Raw genomic sequence first — 13,201 nt, forward strand, 5'->3', positions numbered from 1 at the left:
CATGATCTCACGGTTTGTGGGATCTGCATCAGGTTCTGTGCTGACAGCTCAGAGTCTGGAGCCTGCTAAGGATTCTGTGTCTCCCTCTCTCTCTCTGCTCTTCCCCCCTTTCTCTTTCTCTCTCTCAAAGAAATAAATAAATACACATTAAAAAAAAAACACCTGTAGGTAAACAGTACTATTATGCACATCTTGAGGGTGTAACTCAGAGAAGCCTTATGATGTTCCCCAGGTAGCAAATCCTGATGTGGCCACAGAGTTTCTACATTCACTGTGACCCTAGAGCAGGACACAGCATAAAAGATGACACAGCGGATGCACTTAACGACATATGTGCCGAAGGGACTATTTCTATCATAGTGAAAAAGTTGAGCCTTGTCCTAGGTCACAGTATGTTGTCTGTAATTAGTCACATATGTTTGATGGAAGAATGCATAAATAAATGAATTAATAAATAAGTTACTTTGTTTTCTTCCATCTTAAATACCCAATGGTTCTACATCACGCATAGTATGAGTACTGATTAGTTATTGGTTGACTAATTGAATTATTATTGGAGGAATTTTTAAAGAGAGTATCATGATGACTTTTGAGACATGTGGAATATCAAGTTTACATATTTGGCATTCACCAATCTAACATATCTAGAACTTCAGCAGTGATGCTTGGGTATGAACTAAAACTTAGACTAATTGGAGGGAGTTCTGAGAAGATGGCTGTAGCAGAGACATAGCTTTTCTGTTTGTCTATTAATCCTTCTGAATACCCACATGAAACCAACCTAAAAACTAGATAGCAAAACTGAAACCATGGACAACATTTACGACAAAACTAAGTGACAGGTATCTCCATGAATCCCCAAGTACAAGCATGTGAGGACAAGCCAGGGACAGTTTCGGACCTGAGTAGCATCCGTATCTGTGTTGACATCAGCAGAGAGAAGCAACAAGGTATCAGAGGGACCCTGAGACTAGAATCTCAAACTAGCCAATAGGCATTTGCCTTAAAATGCTGTGAACCGATCTGAGGGCAGCAGTGGAAGTTGTGTGTAGGTCTGTCCTCTCCAGTAGCAGAGTCTATAGTTATGCCTGAAGGGGCTGTTGCAGTCCAGCTGCCATAAAAATTTTAAAACTAAGTCACCAAATGCTCCCTTCCAGGACAGGGCCCCACACTGAGTAGAAACTGCTTAAGAGAAGATTCAGTGTTGAGCAGGTTAGAAATAGAAGAGGGAAAGGCAGAAGAATTCTAAATAAAGGCGGGGTGGGGGGGACAAAACCAGGCAGTCTCAGAAAGGAGACTGCTGTATCTGTGAACTGCATGAGACAAGACAGGAGGAGCCCTGTGAAGCAATACCCTGAACCCCACCTCTTTCTAAAAGTTGAAAGAAATAATCAAATATTTATTCTACCTTCTATACATGAACTGTGCCACTAAAGTACACAAAAAACATATGAAACATTTTCTGTTTATAAAAGTAATCCTACTAATAAATGGAAAAGAAATGCCAGAGTTAGAATATCAGTATTTTGCAAGCCCCGATGAACTAATTGATTCAGGTACAAGCATCAACATTCGCTGATATCATAGTGAAAACCGGGGCATCTGGGTGGCTCAGTGGGCTAAGCTTCCGACTCTTGATTTTGGCTCAAGTCATGATCTCAGGGTTGGTGAGATGGAGCCCTGAGTCAGTCTCTGTGCTGACAGTGTGCTTGGGATTCTCTTTTTCCCTGTCTCTCTGCCCCTCATCCACTCGTGCTCTCTCTCTCAAAAATAAATAAATAAACTTCAAAATAAAAAGAGGGACCACACACACATGTTGTGCCTCATGACAAAACAGCATTATGCCACCTCTAGTCTTGCCAAAGTGATTGAACGTGAAATGTATCAGTCTTCTGGATTCAGCTGCTAATTTGCAAGAAATGCAGAGGGCAGAAGATGTTGAACTCTACCAGGAGTATGTAATCAGCAAAACCTTGATGGTGAGAAACTCTACAAGCAAAATGACCCCGTTTTTTTCACCAGATACAAGGAAATGAAAGAGATGTAGAGGGAACCTGTAGATTAAAATAGACTTAAAAGACATGACACATTTTTAAACTGGGAGATTGAACTATGGACCATAAGGACGCACACTTGGGAAATAGAACTATAAAGAAGTGATTATAAAGATGGGATTAGTGGTAATGTTTGGGTCAGGGTATATGAAGAGACTCCTGTGTTAGCTGACAAAGTGCTCTTTCTTGACCTGAGTTGTGCTTGGTGGGTTGGTTTGGGTATACCTTCTAATAACTGACTAAGCAATGCATTTTGTGTGGGTTTTTTTTTTTTTTTTTTGTATGCATGTATTGTATGTTACGGTAAAAAGTTTTTAAAAATAGAATAACCAATGTTTTAGATTTTTCTGAGAAATGGTAAGCTATTTTGGGACTACGAAGGATTTCCAGGGACATGTCATGGAAATTGGATTCTCAGGGATTGCGAAGATTAGGAAGAGCCCTGTAGGCCTGCATGAAGAAATGGCCACAGGGAGGTCTCAAAGCACTGTTGTCTCCTCATTTACCGTCTCCTCTGAGTCGAGAGGAGTGAGGATCAGGCCAATATTATAAGGCAAACATTACGAGAGGGTTAATTAAGTAAAGCTCTGCCTGAAAAGGACACTGGGGGCTAATCACTGTGCTTTTCTAAACCAAAGTCTGCAGGTGTTCCAAAGACAGAGGCCTGTAAGAGGCTGGAGGAGATGCCGAATCACTGCAAAGTGTCCTAATCAGTATGCCGGGCGCTCCACCAGGACCCTGAGGTAAGCACTACCCTATGCCATATAGTCAAACCAAGTCTTGTAGAAATGCAAAATCCAGAGCCTCTGTGAGTGTAATTGTTTCTGTAAGATTCTGAGAGTCAGCTTCTCTTGCCTAAGGCAGAACCAGGTCACAGAGAAGATGATTCTCTCAGAGAGCATAGTTGCCTGGCATTTCAGTGCTGGGGGGAGAAAAAAGGGAGACAATGAGTAAACCGGCTTTCTCTGAAGAATCTATCTGTAACTAATTGACCAGAACAGTCCTGCAAATAAGCATTTGCCTACGGTCAGTAGTACTGATCAGTCCCACGAAATGGTGCCGCCACTCGCCAAATCTATTATCTCCATCCTGCCAGGCCGCCATCATCTCTTATGGACTACTGGAAATCATGTCCTAACTGGTCTCTCTGATTTTGGTACTACGCATTACATCTGTTCTATATGGTGCAGTCTCCTGTGTAAAGCCTTTCAGTGACTTTTAGGAACACTTAGAAAAAGAAATTCAAATACCGTACTAAGGCCTAAAACTGAACTCATTCCTGACTGCCTTCCTGAACTCATTTACTACCTTTCTTCCCTCTCTCTGCTGACTAAAATTCGGGTACCCTCTCTTCTGTTTTTTTCTCAAATATGCCAAGCTCAACCTTACCTTTAATTTCAGCTTTGCACTTTTTGTTGTCTTTACCTAGAACCATGTGTCCTTAGATCTTTGTGTACCTGGTTCTTTCCAAATAACGAGATCCGTTCAAATGTTACCTCTCAGAAGGCCTCATATAACCCAATTTAAAGAAGAATCCTGTCTTCTTACATATCATTGTTTCGTTTTCATCATTGTCCTTTTGACTACCGAAAATTACTGTAAACTTTTCTTTACCTGTTCATTGTCTTGTCTGTCTCCATCTCCTAGAAATTAACCTCCATGCAAATAGAATACCGTTTGTCTTGCTCCCCAAGAGTCATGTTTCCGCAGGGTCTAGGCTTGTGCCTTCAACCGTAGACGCTCAATGAATATTTGCAAATTAAAGAATGAAATAGGTTCCTCACTGATTTATGAAATTTTACAACCTGCTCTCTTCCTGATGCCATTGATTAGACAAGTCATGTTTTAATCCATATAGTACTCTATCTTTTTTTTTTTTTTTTTTTTTTTTGCCATGTATTTGGTTGTAAGAGTGGACTACTTAGAATTCTCAGAACACACCATTCTATCTCATGCTTCCATGAATTTATCCATTGCCTTCCATCTCCAGGCCACATCCTCCGTGTATTTCCTTGACAACTCAGGAAACTTTTTCTTCATTTCAACTCCCATCCAGGCCTAAGCTCTGCAATGTTGATTAATCCTTTCTTCCCAGTATATCATCCCACGTTCTGTACTACTTGGAACCTTGTGTATTATCATATTCTATTTTAATATATTCCACAATACTTTGTGCTCATTTTTTGCATACTTATTCCTTTTAAACTATAAGACTTTTGAGAGTGAAGATGGAACATTCTTCATGGGTGTATCCCTCAGTAAGCACATCATGTAGGCATAGGACAAGGACTCATCGATTCACTCAAAAAAACTTTTGCTTGGTAGCCACTATGTACCAGGGCTGGTGTAAAGTGTACTGGAGAAAGAATAATAAACATGAGAAAGTTTCCACATTCATGAAGCTTATGGTTTAGTGTAAATGTGATAAAATGTGTGAATAAACCCAGGTTCTAAGATTATATATGAGTCAACTTGGGCAATGATAGTATATATGACAATATTGGCTTTAATTTTTTAGATTGTTATTAACTCATCTTTATATAAAATATTAAGAAAATGAATTTAGAAATTTTAGAAACATTTTAAAGTGAAAGGATAAGTTTTAATGTACACATCTATCCCAGAGCAAAAGCCCAACAGTGATCGTAAGGAGACTTTTTTTCTGTTCCGTACTATTGAACTAAATCTGGGATTAGGAATCTGAGCTTCATATCTAGGATCTTACAATACCTAAATCATACGTTAATATCTATTGACATTACCTTCACATTGGTATTTACATAAGTTTTATTTCATTCATTACATGTTAATTTTATAGATTGAAACCTTAATTTTTAAGGATCTTGCCATCCTGTCTGCATAGTCTTCCTGTGAGCAAAATGTAGAGAGCAGTGTGGGGATCTTTCTATAGCAGAACATTTAAGACCAAAGGTTTTAAATTTTTTTCATGGTTTATTTAGTTTGAGAGAGAGGGAGAGACAGCACGAGCAGGGAAGGGGCAAAGAAAGAGGAAGACACAGAATACCAAGCAGGCTTTAGGCTCTGAGCTGTCAGCACAGAGCCCAACGTGGGACTCGAAATCCGAAATGCTGAGATCATGACCTGACCCGAAGTTGGACACTCAGCCTACTGAGCCACCCAGGCACCCCTGAGATCAAAGGTTTTAGAACCAGACTGGGTTTAAATCTCAGTTCTGCCACAAGCTAGCTGTGTAAACTCGAGCAAGATAGTTAACCTTCTGCTTGCTAAGTTTTCTTTTCTGTAAAGTAGGGCTAATAACAATACCCACTATATCTGATTAGGATGAGTATCAATGAGCAACACATTAAAAGTACTTAAACAGGGCACTGTCATAGTAAGTACTCAACATGGTTATTAACAGTGCTTTAGAAGGTGCAGGAAAACCAGTGTTTCCATGTGATGCTTATGTTGAACTCAGAGCTTTTATATTCCTTAGAAACCTCACAGTACTCTGCATCACATATTATTAAATATCTTCACACTTTGGCCTACTAATTAGCTCTGGGACTATTCTCAAAGAGACACGAATATGAATGTGTTCACTGAGGTATTACTTACGATAGTGAATGATTGGAACCATGATCGATATTTTAAAATAGAGCAGACGTTAATCATTGTCTAATGGAGTATCATGAGATGGCTCATAAAATAAAGGTTATATAGGCCACATCAAAACATGAAAAAAATCCTTGTAATATAGAGTAAAAATTAAGACTTAATGCGGTGAAAAAATTACCTACATTCATGTAGATTACAAACTTGTAAAAACAACATTCATTATTGGTGATGAAGTTTATGTACTTATGTAAAATGTTCTTCAAGGGCAAGACACAACATATGAATGTACACCATATCTAATACCTGTTCAATGCTCTATAGATATTAGATTGAAAGTATGATTCAGCCAATGGTAATCCAGCCTGAGGTTGCATAGCTATGACTATTAATGGGAACCATAGCTCAACTTTTAAAATCGTATTGTGGTGAAGTAGGTTTTCAACATGGCTGATTCCCCCTACCCCATCATGCCTGGGAACATTTGGCAATACCTGGGGACATTTTTGATCATCACAACTGACATCTGGTGAAAACTGGCCAGATAATGGTTAAATCTCCTTCAATGTGCAATAAAGTCTCCCACCACGAACAGTTACCCAGTCCAAAATGTCCATAGTCCAGCTGTTGAGAAGCGTTGCAATATAGGTACACCTCTCTTTGTCAGAGGACCTCAAGGGTCCAGTCATCATGGGAGAGTGAAGGCAGTCCTGCTAAAGAGAAATCTAGTTCTTAGGGGGATCTTACAGAAACTTAGGAGACAGTAGCATTTATCTGATGGCTCAGCTGTAATTAACTTGTATATATCACTGTGACCTTGTCATGGAGATGTTTCATTCAGATTTTGTATGTCCCATTGTATTAACTCATCTTTCAACGAGAGGAGCAGACTAGGCCATATTTTACAGCTGCAACATTGTGGACCATAAATATGTGTGTCTCCAAGGAAATAAATTTAAAAAAAGGAAAAACAAACATTTCGTTAGAAATCCAGATATTGCATTCTGCCTTCTCCTCCGTTCTCCTCACTGTGCAACTCATGCACATGCGCGCACACACACACACACACCGGCACACACACAAACGCACACTTGAGTGGTCTGGCACATGTCACATCACCTCTCTTTGCCTCAGTAATCTCATATGTAAAGTAGAGATTATAGCAGTATAACTGCAGGCCAATTCTTGCCCAATAAATATGTATGTTTGTAAGTATGAGTAGGGTCATTGTTCTCTAGGTCACAATGTAACCGAAGACACAGAATCTCTATATTTCTATGACTCTCCGTTGTTACACTTAATACCTAAATAGCTCAGTGTGGAGAAAGCTGTCAGTAACAACATGAGATTATTTACTCAGTTTTATGGATTTTCCTTTGACTTTTGTCTATGAACAGGAATCATAACATTTGGCAATACTTGGAGACATTTTTGATCATATCATTTTGAGCTTCAGAAGCTCAAATAAAGACCCTCAGCTGATGTTACTCATTTGGAACTTATATCTTCAGACTACGAAGGAGTGCAGGGTCAATAGAAATTTCTCCCATGAGGTAAAAGTATCAGAAAATGCTTTATCTTTATTTGAAATACATTTCTTAGTGATAGGCTATCACTTTTGAATGATCCAGACATATGTTCATCTATTTTAAACCAGATAATAGGAACAAAATCAGTTCTTATATGCATATTTTACATTTTTATTATTATACATTCATAGAACATCAAATAGTCAATAATTGCTACCATAGTTATGCTAGAAAAGCGGTCTACAAATCAAGTTGTCCAAAACAAAGGCCATTATTCATGAGAGCTGCCACTAATTTTCAACTATTGTGTTTTTTAATAACAACATATAGAAAGTCAACCGAGTTATTCAAATCTTTTGTGACTGTTAGTACTGGTGTGTACAGTGGGGGGCTTAGACTGTGGGTGTAGGATTCATACTGCCTAAGTTCAAATCTTTGTTCCCTACTTAATAACTGTGCAAATTTGGGCAATTTACTAAACTACACTAAGCCACAATTTCCTCCTCTTTAAAAATGGGGTTATTAGGAACACATACCTCATAGAGTTGTGAGGATTAAGTAAGTTTATGATACAGGACTCTTACTGCAGTGCCGAAAAGCTGTTATCAATTATTTTTATTGTGTTGCTCCAGCTGGGGATATGTTGCTTGGAGAATAAAAAGTTTCAAAATCAGTCACTTGAAAAGCTCTTTGGAAAATTGAGTAGTTTTGCCATGAATAAGGTAAATCGATGTTGATAACATTCTTCTCTGATGTTTCCATCACCTTGAACTCGCATCTAGTCTATGGCCTGTATCCTTTCCTGTTTGATTTTAGTTCTCTATAGATTTCTTTTATGTCCTCGGTCAGACATTCCTCAATGGGAAGAACTATTTCTTATTCATCTTTAGACCCTTACATTTCCTTGGGAAAAATTCTGAACATAGTAAAATTATAGTTAATATTTACAATCCAGATTTTCAGGATTATTGTTAATGGTTTCATATTAATGCATTTTTATTTCAGCTGTTATTGCATTTGAACTGTCCTAAAATGTTACAACACAGACCATGGAAATGATCAAAGCAAACCACGTACAATTGTCCTGCCTCCCTAGTTATTATGATTTAACTATCTTCAGTATTATAGACACTGTGTAGAAAAAATAGTTTTATCTCTTATGCTTTCTGTGTTTTTGTCAAATATAGCATATTGGTTAGGTTTGCTTGGCTAAGATATGTCCAGAGAGATCAGTAAGCTATATATCAGAGCACTCGGTGTCACAAGGAGTGAGAATTTATGACCCTCCAAACCTCTGATACCCAAAGGCATAAAGAAGCTGGACTACAGCAACAAGGAAGCTGGACTAGAGCATCATTCCCCCACAGATTAGTTGTGCGACCTTGAGCATCTTACTTAAATTTTCAGAGTCTTGGGTTGCTCATGTATGAAAAGGGTACAGAATGAGCAGATTACTCAATTGTATCCTTATTCTAGCATATTTTCATTATTAATTATACGTGATACACCTTTTAAAATGATCCTTTTATTCTGCATGTATCAGATTGTGACATTTTAAGGAAGATACAATGAACAGATACATCACTTGGTTGTGTTAGTGGTATTTTAGCTTTATAACTAAGAGATCTGAGTTTGAACTGCCATTTTCAGAATACCTCATTACACATATAATTTTTAAACATGGCATGATTTATATGGGAGTTTTGATAGACTCTATAGGAAAAAAAAGATGATTTATTGTTCCAATTTTTCTAGGAACTCAAGCCTGAGCATATAGCACATTGGTATTTCTGATAAATGGTTTTCCCATCGTGATTTAAAGATAGACTTTTGAAGGGGGAACTCTTAAGTCATCTCAAAGTGTTTGGAACACATGGCCTCCCAACAGTCAACTTTTCTGCATTTTCTTTCCCCAATCAAGCAAAAGAAGTTAAGTCCTGGCCATGATTGCACAAAGTTTTTTTTTTTTAATTCATTTTTTTAAATATTTATTTATTTTTAAGAGAGAGAGACAGAGAGCACATGAGCAGAGGAGGGGCAGAGAGAGAGAGAAACAGAATCCAAAGCAGGCTTCAGGCTCTGAGCTGTCAACACAGAGCACGATATGGGGCTTGAACTTGTGAACCATGAGATCATGACCTGAGCTGAAGTCGGATGCTTAACCAACTGAGCCACCCAGGTGCCCCTACAAAGTTTCTTTAGAGATCCATGTGTTGAATGCTAACCATTCCCTCTAAAAAGAAAAAAAAAAAACAAAATCAACAAGGCAATGAAGGGCAACTTGATATTAAGTCTAAAGGATTTTTCTCAAAATTGTTTGCAGCATAAACAGGGAAATGTTAGAAACCCCAAACCAGAGCTTATTTAAAATGCTTTTCTCAAATGTGAGGAAATCTTTCAATAAGCAGAATCTTCTTTTGTATGATATGGTAGAAAACTAAGGGAGGAGAGACTGCTAGGGTAAGTTAAGCATTCCTAGACCTCTATAACTTTTGCCTGAAACCTAAGGATGGATACAACTGTCTCTGGTACAGCAGAGTGACATGAAAATATAAAGTGATTAGTGCCCAAGTGCTATCAATTGTTTTAGGCCTTAGTACACCCTGTGGTCATGTATTTGATTGCCCCTATAATGGGGGAGGAAGGGACAAACACGTCCTTCAGTTCCTTACCCCTTTGTAATGTCTGTCCTTTGCAAAGAAGAGAAAAGCAGACCCTGAATCCAGAGGATTTTTTTCTTAGAAAGTTTTGGAACATCCTCCTTGTTTTGCTTATATAAAAAAAAAGTCTTTGGAAAACTATTAAGCCAAGTGTTGATTTAAACAGAATATACAGAGGGGCACCTGGTTGGCTCAGTCGGTTAGGCATCCGACTTCAGCTCAGGTCATGATCTTGCGGCTTGTGGGCCCGAGCCCCATGTCGGGCTCTGTGCTGACAGCTCGGAGCCTAGAGCCTGCTTCAGATTCTATGTCTCCCTCTCTCTCTGCCCCTTCCCCTGCTCACGGTCTCTCTCCCTCCAAAAATAAATAAACATTAAAAAAATAATAAAATAAAAATAAACAGAATATACAGAAAGAACTTTTCTGAACAAAATCTAGACAACGTTAATGGGAATTTCTTCACACATGTTCTTTGTGAAGCTACCAGGAGCTGGCTGCCAACCACATAAACCTAAGTGTAGAGGAATTTGATCAAAAAGTTGAATCAGGAATACTTCATTTCTTGTTGATGAAATTATTTCTATGTTCCAGACCCTGGGCTGAAAGTTGAAGGAGGTATGCAGTGTGTGGTTTCCGTGTACAAAAAGAGGCATGTGTCTTGCCTCTACCTGTATACATTCGTAAAGTGGCCATGAGTTGTGTTATGAGAAACCATTAACTTCACCTGTCTAAGCCCCAATCAATTCTGTAAAATAGAAATGTCACCTATCTTAGAAGGTTGTGTTAGTTAGATAAGGGGTGCCACAGCAAAGCACAACACACTGAGGGGCTTAAACAACAGAAATGATTTCCTCATAGTTCTGGAGCTGGAAGTCCAAGATCAAGGTATTGGCAGGTGGTTTCTGCTGAGAGCTCTCTTCCAGGCTTATAGATGGTTGTGTTTTACCATGTTTTCACATGGCCTTTCCTCTATGTGTGCATGTTCCTGGTGTCTCTTCCTCTTATAAGGACACTAGTACTCCTGGATCAGGGACCCACCTCGTGACCTCCTATAACTTTATTTGCCTTCTTAAAGGCTCTGTCTCTAAATATTCACATTGGGAATTAAAGCTGCAGCATACGAATTTGGGGGAAGACACAATTCAGTCTATAACATGTGGTTATGTATAAAAGAAAACATATACAAAGTGCTTAAGACAGTGCTTGCCACATCACAGACTGGCTTCAGTGATTATTAACTTTTACTTTATTGACCTCAGTGGTTATTCAAGAACATGGCAACCCTAATGAGTAATTAGAACATGCAGGGCTGAGGGTCAGCCTTGGGCAATAGTGACCCCATGACTGTAAGGCCATGCAATTTGTAGTTATAATTATTCCTTGTTTTATAGAGGGAAAAACTGGTCAGTTAATAAGTCCCAGGGCTCATAAAGTCACAGCCAACTTCTGAGTCAGGTTTGCTGCCTCCAGAGCTCTTAGTCTGTTAAATCCATCTCAGGCTTGGAGCAGCCATATCCAATTACCCTTGTATCACACGGCCACCCATCCCAGGGCCAACCCCTGCCATTTATCCTAACTGAAGCTTGGCCACACTTGAAGGAAAGCCTGCAAACTGATCGTCCCCCAGACAGATTCAGCTTTGATAGAAAACTCTTGCTGTCATATTTGTGGGAACTGTTCCAACCATGGAGATATGTGGGCTGATTAAGAAATTTTACTGCCCTTTGAAAATTGAAGATTGAGGTTTGTACATATGGGAGTTGGGGATATCTAATCTGTCTTTAAATTTGATTTATGCAAACCTCTAGCTTCAAAGTTCCCAGCATAAAACCATTTAACCATGAAAATGGCAAAGCTAACATTCACATTCTCAGTTCAGATACTAGCAGGAAAAATGTTGTTTTGGCTTCAGGCTTAAAGGGCAAGTCTGTGGCCTGGGAGTACCTATATATTCCCCTGGCTTCCTGAGATGTTCACAAGACCTTTCTGGGGAGGACCAAGGTTCCTAAAGCCTAAGAAGAACCTGCCTTTTCTGGACAATGCTGAGGAGTTGACTCCAGGCTTTTCATCTTCTATTTGTTTCTCTTATCTTTGATGGTCTTTGGCTCATCTTACCCTCTCCCACTTACTCTACTTTTCATCATGGATTTGTCATCAAACAGTTATACCTCAGGACATAGAGATTATTAAACCAAAGAACCTAAGAGCTGGAAGAATAACTGGTAATAGTGTGTCCAACAAGTAGGAAGAAATGGAAATTCAGTGAGATACAGCCTATCCCCTGAGAATACTCTGCATCTCAGCGTGTAGGGATGTGACTAAAACATAAATCTCCTGCGTCCCAGACTAGACTCCATTTTATGGCTGTGGTTGGCAACAGTGCAAACTAGGCTTTAATTTAGTCCACATGCCAGGCCTACTATAATTTGCATGGTTAAGTGAAAAACTGAAAAAAAGTATTCATGAGAATGAAATGGAAAAATGTGCTGGATCTTCATACTTGTTTAAAGATCTTTCCAAACTGTTGTAAGCAGAAATCTCAAATGGCCCCCAAGATTCCTGCCCTGTATAATCCTTTCCCTTTGAATATGGGCAGGATGTGTGAGTATGAAGGTTTATCACTCCCATCAGTAGCGTACTTTACATGGCAAAGTTCAAGGGATTTTGAAGATGTAATTAAGGTCCCCAATCAATTGGCTTCGAGTTAACCAAAGGGGAGATTGTCCCAACCTTATCAGATGAGTTGTTAAATGAAGTCAGAGAAATCTAAAGAGAGATTATTCCACTGACCTTCAAGCAGCAGGTCAAATAGAGGAGACAGTGCACTGGTTTACTATGAAGGGTTTACATGAAGGATGGAGTCATCCTGACCAATGATGCTAACAAATAAGACAATAGACACTGGGATGTGGTGGCCATCATCAGTATGAGTGAACTGCGTCAGGTGAGCAAGCCTTGGTCACATAAGTTGGTGAATAATCAAAAGCCCTAACACAAAGAAGTAGGTGATAGGCAGGGCTAGCTCAGGGACACAGACAGCCTTCATTAACAATTCCTCTTGAGGCTGATCTGGCCAATGAAGAAGCTGAACCAGTGATAAATCTATCATCAGAAAGAATCTTCGGGACATAGAGAGGCTGTATGCTCTGAATGGACCAGATTTTCACTTCTAACTAAAACTCTCAGAAGGGTTTGGGACATATAGAGATTCACTGAGATAATTCATAACTCAAAAATTCACTCCTTTTTTCCACCTCATCCCTAAATATAGATCCTGCATAGACCCCTGGATTCTGAGACATACAGAATTTAGATCAGTGGAGAGAAGAGAGGCAATTTTGGTTGAAGAGGATAGAAGGAGGTGCATAATGAAGGTTTTAGC

General features: G+C 39.1%; 1 long non-coding RNA gene across 1 annotated transcript in view; it reads left to right on the plus strand.

Moving 5' to 3' along the window:
* The first annotated feature begins 2,690 nt into the window (after nucleotides 1-2,690).
* Nucleotides 2,691-13,201, plus strand: part of LOC109268247 (uncharacterized) — a 73,628-nt gene continuing 63,117 nt past the window's right edge. Inside the window, exon 1 of the long non-coding RNA XR_002080537.2 lies at nucleotides 2,691-2,797. This is a non-coding gene — a long non-coding RNA (uncharacterized LOC109268247). The remainder of the gene's footprint in view (nucleotides 2,798-13,201) is intronic.

Source organism: Panthera pardus, unplaced genomic scaffold, assembly GCF_024362965.1.
Source record: "Panthera pardus isolate Hobbes unplaced genomic scaffold, ASM2436296v1 HiC_scaffold_26, whole genome shotgun sequence".
Taxonomy (NCBI): domain Eukaryota; kingdom Metazoa; phylum Chordata; class Mammalia; order Carnivora; family Felidae; genus Panthera; species Panthera pardus.